This window comes from Cornus florida, unplaced genomic scaffold (genome assembly GCF_030987335.1).
Source record: "Cornus florida cultivar Cherokee Brave unplaced genomic scaffold, ASM3098733v1 CherokeeBrave_3.0.0_Hap2_Chr11, whole genome shotgun sequence".
Classification (NCBI taxonomy): domain Eukaryota; kingdom Viridiplantae; phylum Streptophyta; class Magnoliopsida; order Cornales; family Cornaceae; genus Cornus; species Cornus florida.
Genome location: NW_026775581.1, coordinates 98,331,500 through 98,339,076, shown reverse-complemented (window position 1 = coordinate 98,339,076; position 7,577 = coordinate 98,331,500). Strand labels below are relative to the sequence as shown.

The 7,577-nt window shown below is 33.4% G+C and overlaps 1 pseudogene; it reads right to left on the bottom strand.

Moving 5' to 3' along the window:
* Nucleotides 1–608: 608 nt before the first annotated feature.
* Nucleotides 609–2,231, bottom strand: LOC132281645 (proline-rich receptor-like protein kinase PERK1; annotated as a pseudogene).
* Nucleotides 2,232–7,577: the final 5,346 nt, after the last annotated feature.

Sequence of the window (7,577 nt, the reverse complement as noted above, 5' to 3'; positions counted from 1 at the left end):
AAACTAATTTTTTTTTTTTTAAATCCCAAATCCAACAAGAAGCCAAACATAACATTACTACCTCTAGAATATTTTTCTTTTCATTGAAATAGAACTCATTAACTTGGTGCTGAAAGTGAAGGTTGGAGATGGATTTGAATCACAAAATGCTGAAATGCAGCTAAAAAAAATTAATTTGACAACACTAATAATCTGAATATCCTCCCAATGGAAATATAAAACAACACTAGCAACGTAAGGATTATCTAGAATAAAGAAAGTGAAACTGCAATTGACAATACAATGACGAATGTCTATAAAAAGAACAGAACATTATTAATAAACAGAATAAAATTCCACAATAATTAATGTCGTACAAAAAACTGCTTAATAAATAATAATAACACATTAGGCACAAATTTCCAAAGTTGATAGGTTTAATTCAGCATCTCACTTGTAAAAGTTGAGTATAACTGAACTATAATTTAACAAATATTTTTCAATCAAATTCTTTGCATAAAGCATAATTTATTTTAGCTATATATGGTCTAGAAAACTTTTTGAATATGAAGGACAATAACATCATGCACAATAGTTTTCAACTGTCTATTAAAAGACCATTTCTCATTTTACGTAAAGTAATGATCAGGGGCTGATGGGTTGGTTACACTGCCTCCGTTAGCACCATGTTCCTGGCTTCCTGGTGCCATATTCCTGAATATCTTTGAATCCTCCTCCGCTTCGACATTATCCGGACTTTCATAGATTGCGCTATGTCCGGGTCGAATACCTTCACTTAGTTCAGATAGAGACACATTTACTTCTAAAGCTCGGACAATCTGCATATATATATATATAAGGATTATTCATTCCGCCAGCATACAAATTCTTAGATTTCATTTTCAGTTACTATATAGCTATGCTGATTGAATGGAGAGATGTACCTGGCTCATTCGTGGGCGATCATGTGCCGAATGACTTACACAAGCAGCAGCACAAGTAACCATCCGAGCCATCTCAACAGAATTTTACTTTTGCAACCTTGGATCGGCAAGATTATCAAAATTTTTGTCTTTCAAAGCTTTTGTGAGCAACGGCTTCGCCTAAAATTTTAATCAGAAAATGTGTTAATTCTTATTCATGCCACTTCACCAAAGATCGTAGCCATTATTATTATTACATTGCTAAAATAGAAAACTCACCCAGTCGACTATATATTGAGCTTCACCAGTAGGTCGTACTTCACAAGTAGGCTTACCGGTGATCAACTCTAGAAGCACAACCCCAAAGGAGTAGACATCTGACTTTTCAGTAATTTTCCCATTAATAGTCTCTCGAGCAAAATAACTGCAACCAACATTAATTGTGGATGTGGATGTGGATGTGAATGTGGTGAATCTGAATGATAGAAGTCATATATATACGACTCATTTTAAGCTACTATATCCCAGACTATATGTATGTATGGCATACTAATAATTGAAGCTGCTTTCAGTACGTGAACAAATAAGAAAAAAGGTTCTCACCCTTTAGTTTTCGCTGCAGCGGTGGAGAGGTGAGTTTTAGTATCAGAATTGAACCTAGCAAGACCAAAATCTGCTACCTGTACGTAATTAAAACAGGGTTCAATTATATGTACTAATATCAATTGATTATGAGAAAAACAGAAGAGGCAGTTTGAGCACTACATTAATTGATAGGAATAATTTCACATGTTCTAGCTATTGCACAGGATCTAAAACTTGCATGTATAGCAGTGACTCTTCATAATCTGTTCATTGTGAATATATACGAGAAACATTCTGAAGGATAGATCGAACATATGCCAAACTCTTAAGATCGATGACCTATATATATATATATATATATATATATATATATATAGTACGGAGTATGATATTTTTGTACATATGTTTTTTTTTTTTTTAATTTTTTTTTTCTTTCTGCGGATCGATCCTACGTACCTTTGCCTCAAAACTGTGATCAAGAAGAATATTTGCAGACTTGATGTCACGATGTATGATTTTGGGATCACCTGCAGATATAGTACATTTGATCAAGACAATTGAATCTATGCCAAAACTAAAATAATTTTCAAAAACAAAATAATCCATGTTGGAAACTCACAGTCCTCGTGCAAATATGTAAAATCCCTTTGCAGAGCCTAAAGCAATTTTCATCCTCATTTCCCATCTTAAAGGAGGGGTGTCCTTGTCTGCAAAGTCATTAATTTTTCTATGATAAGATAGCATTAATGGAGGTAGGGATTGAAACAAAGACCTTTGGAGATTGAAACAAACACCTAGAAACCATATATATTCCATGTTAAAAAGAATTAAATAGAAAAAGAATTAACAATGAACTTTTAGCTATGGTTTCTTCGAATTGGGCGACACCAATCAACCACCTTCCTTACATGCAGACTACTACACGCAGCTACTGTCTACTTCATCTGGAAGGAAAGGAATTTCAGAATCTTCGTAAGGAAATCCTCCACCACCCAAGAAATCACCGCCTCTATCATAGATATATTGAAGCTAATGTGAGATATTATTTATTTTTTGGCAATATCGTAGACATAACAAGTCCAAGTTGAGTTGTAATTCAAATTACTTGTCCTACAAGTCATCGAGTTCAACAGAAATTACACAACTGGGAAGGAGTTCAAACTTACCATACTTGAAGAGTTTGTGATGAAAAGGGTAAGGACACTACATTAGGAAGGAATATGAACAAGGTTGGAAATTCTACACTTTCCATGTTAGTCTATAATTTCCGTAGAATGAACCAAGGCTGAAGGAATTCGAAATCCAAGTCTGCTAACTTTGAATCGGTTCAGCTTTCTTCAACCGGTTCAAGATGTTCAAGTTTGAGTCACTGCCAAACTTGAACTGGTTCAGCTTTCTTGAACTGGTTCAAGATGTCCTGTTTGCAATACAATTGCAGTTTCCTTATTCTGATTTATTTCCCAGTTGGTCTAGAATTGTACCAAATCCTATGCACGAAATTTACCTTCTTTTCAGAGGGATTAGGTCATTCTATAATCTATATAAACCATGTCATATACATTGGTTTATTCACGACTTTTACATTATAATTCAGATATTATTCAAAACCTTAGGAAGTTTATTTCTCTCAGAAAATCAAAATTGATTTTTCTGTTGTCTTCCTAGAACCCACATATATTCACCCAGTGAGTCTAGAGTTGTGGTGTTCGAATCCTGATCGTGATCATACAGTTGTATTAACATTGATCAGATAAAGCATATCTTTTTTTACATCATTCAGACAATTAAAGAACAGAGGTAAACGTAGTCACACTTTGGAAGTGTTGGAGCATTTGCGGAGTGCTGTCTAATCTACCTGCTACTCTTCTACAAATATCAAGTGTAAGCCTAAGATCAAGTTGTTGTTGGACGGGGAGTCGCAAAGCCAGAGGATCGTCAGCGGTTGGTGTGGTGTAGAATGATAGGGTGTGAGTCAGAGTCAAACTTCAGTATACTTTGTTCCAAGCATAGTGGATTAGTTTACTTTGGACTGTACAAGTCCACGAGGTTTTTCCCATAACAGTTGACGTATTTTATCAACTGGGGTTTCCTCGCTAAAATCCTGGTGTCATCTCTAACTTTATACTTTGCTTTATTTTATCTACATGTGATTAACTGTTTAATTGCTAAAATATAAAATAAGTAAAGTAGTTAAGGACACAGATCTATTTTATAAAATAAACAAAAACTTTCGTATATACATTCCGCTGCGTACAACTCACAATTTGGTATCAGAGCAGGTCTCTATACACTGAGTTGATCCTTGTTGGAAAGTTTAGTTTTGTTGTGTTTTTCAAAAATTGTTTTCAACATCATGTCTTATGCGTTAAAAGAAGGTGGTTCTAATCAACGTGGTCCTTTATTTGAAGGAGATAATTACAATTTTTGGAAATCAAAGATGAGAGCTTATTTGCAAAATTCTGGAGGTAAAACTTGAGCAATAGTTGAATCTGGCTATACACCTCCAACAGTTGATACAACTGTGGATGGTAAAATAGTTAAAGAGTTAAAAGATACTTTTGCTTTTACTGCTATTGAAACTGAGCGTAATGATGCTAATGGCAAAGCTTTATATTCAATTATTAATTCTGTTGTTCCATCTGAATATGCTAGAATTTCTGATTGTAAAACTGCTAAAGAAGCTTGGGATATTTTGCAGGTTACTCATGAAGGAACTTCAAAAGTGAAGTTGTCCAAAATTCAGTTGCTTTCTCATAAATTTGGCAACATCGTGATAAAAGAAGATGAATCCTTTTCTGACTTTTATTCTAGTCTTCTTAAAATAATTTCTGAACTGCGTCACTTAGGGAAAAAAGTTAGTGATAAAAAAATCTGTTAGAAAATCTTAAGGTCTTTACCTAAAAGATTTCATATTAGGGTTGAAACCATCTCTGAACATTGGGATTTGACTACCTGTCGAGTTGATGAGATGGTTGGTTCATTAAAAACTTTTGAGATGCAGAATTTTGATTTAAATCATAAGGAGAAAAATCTTGCTTTAAAATCTACACAGGTTGAGAATTCTGTGAATGATGACTCTGATGACGATATTGCATTCTTGTCAAGGCAATTCAGTCAGATTTTGCAAAGGCAACAGAGGAGAAGGAATAGCAACAAGGCTAATCCTCAAAATTTTGACAAAACGTCAAAGTTTAGATTTAATGAAAAGAAAGTAGAAGAATCAAAAGAAACATAATTTACTTGCTGGAATTGTGGTGGCAAAGGTCATGCAGCCAATGTTTGTCCTAGTCCTAGGAAAGAACAAAAGGATAAGAATAATGGAAAAGTAATGAAAGTTTCTATGGTTGAAAATTCTACTTTAAGTGATAGTGATTCTCCTCAGGATGATACTAATGATTTTTCATATGTCACTTTTCTTGATAGGGGTCCTCATGTCGTTCATTTATCTGACTCTGACAGTTCAGATAATGAAGAGAATGAAGTTCATGATGAACAGATTAAAGAAGCTGAAAAGGACGATGAAAGATTGAAGAAGATGGTCAAAGAAACCATTGAGACCAAACAGGCAATTATAAGCTAGCAAATGAGCTTATCCAAGCAAAAAGAGAGAATGAAGATCTAAAGAAACAAATTGATGAAGGCAAAAGGAAGGCTGTTGAAAGCAAGTCTTTCATCACTAAGCTTGAGAAATAGATCATCATTCTTGAGGATAAGTGTTGCTAACTCATTAAAGGAATGTCTTGTTTTGAAAAATGATTATCTTGAAATTGAGTTGAAATCTGAAAGAGATAAACTGAAAGGGTTCAATATGAGTCAAAACAGTTTGAATAAGATAATCAACATGGGTAAGGATGTGAATGATAAAACAGGGTTAGGATTTGTTAAAGGTTCTCCTAGTAATCAAGGTAAAACAATGTTTGTAAAACCTGCTATTATGCCTAAACCATGTTTGCCTGATGCATCACATTCTGCTATGTCTTATGTGCCTAAATTGTTGCATTGCACTTTTTGTGGGAAAAATGGACATGAGTATAACTCATGCCTTCATAGGAAAAAGAAATTTTTTTCTAAAATTGAGTCTCACAATTTTCATGCTAAAAACAAGGTGCGTTCTAAAGGGAAAAAGAAATTGTCACCTAAGGTTTTTAGAATTGAAATTTTGCCTAAGAAAGAGGTAAAGAGAGAAAAAGAATTTCAGGAAGTAAGAGTGAGAACTGTGTGGATCAAAAAGTCTAATTTGCTCAATTATATGCCTTTAGAGTCCTTGGAACGAGTTTCCAAGAGGACGTCACCTTTAAATTAAGTCCTACAAAATTCAGTGATCATGGCTTGTGTTAAAAAGAAAATTTTGTGGCCATTGGATCATTTGTTAGGGTTTGGTTAGGGTGTGTTTTTCTGATCATAATCTTCTTGATATGCATGTAAAAAAAATTCTTTTGAATAATTTACGATCTATCTTTGAATGCAAATTGAGACACATGATATTTTGAATAAATATAGATTCTTTGTCTGTAATCTATACAATGAAAGATGATTTGCATTGTTTAGGGGATTTTTAGATTTGAATCTCTTAAGTTCATAAACTTTTGTGCACTAGTCCATCTTTGACAAATTTGGTTGAAAATCTTTTGATCTGTTGACTAGGGTTTATTATTCACAAAAGCTATAAAGGTTATTATTTTTTAAAAAATAGGAGCTAAAAACAAAAATAAAAAGATTGAAAAAAAATATATTCAGCTTAAAAGAAAAAGAAGAACAAAATGCTGAATAAATTGCTAAGGAAAAGACTACCTATTGAGATTTGATCGAAAGCTCCCATTAAACTGTGAATTGAAGCCAAAAGTGGAGATAAGTTGAGTTGGGGAATTGCTGACTACTCTTTAGAGTGAAAACCGCCTTGTTTTAAAAAAATTGCTCAAAACAATTTTATCTTGATACTTTTTGATCAATAAGGTTTAGACAATGATCTGTTGAGATTTAACTGAAGATTAGATTGGATTTCACACACACACATGAACTTGCTAGATTAATTTCTAAACTTTTCAGTAAATTTTGCAAGTTTGATTTCATGTTGTGATTACTTTTTGAGATTTGAAATTATTTGAAAAGTCTGTGGAGTCAAATATTTGTTCTCTGAGATAATTTTGAAATTCTCTGAAAGGGTTTTGAATCATGTGTCGAGTGGATGGTTTTAATGATTGGTGATTTTGTTTTTAGGCTTATTAAAAAAAAAACAAGGAAAAATTGAAAATTTTGAAAATTCAAAAAGATTATGATTTTTAGGTTTTTAGTTTGTTTTGTTGTTAGTTTTAATCACTGATGTGTTAAAATTTTCTGGAAATTCATTGGAATACTTATTTTTCAAAAACAACACTGTAGTTTCAAGACTAGAGGTCTTGAACCGGTTCAATGAGGGATGAACCAGTTCAAGCATATCATTTGACCACAATCAAGTGACTGTCCATCTTGAATCGATTCAAGATTGTGGAACCGGTTCAAGTCTTGTGCACTAAAGTGCACTGCCCTTCTTGAACTGGTTCAAGTTTTGTGCATTAAAGTGCAATGCCCTTCTTGAACCGGTACAAGACTTGAACCCCTGAACTGGTTCAAGAGCACATGATTTGGTTTTTAATACGAGCCTCAGGCCTCATTTTTGCATACCATACTCCATCTCTCTTACTCTCATTCACTTCATATCAATACACCACTCATATATATATATTCATATGCATCATATCAATTTCTTGCCATTCATCCATGATATATAATTGATCATTACATAGTCTATATGAGATTGAAAACAAGACTTGAAGATTGTGAGGGTTGAAAGTTGACAAATGGGTTTGGATGAGTTGTATGGAGTTTGGGATTAGAACTTAGAGGATTGGTTAATCTTTTGCGTTGCTTGAAGAGATTGAAGCTTGATTATACTTGGGGAAAGTATATTTGCATTGTGTTAATGTATTTTGGGGTGATTTAAAGATCAAAACAAGGTTTTCTATAAACACTTTTGGGATTGCACACCAAGTGTTTGATAAAATTCCTGAAAGAGTTACAAGCTTCAAAGTGAGAATTTTTGTAAACAACATG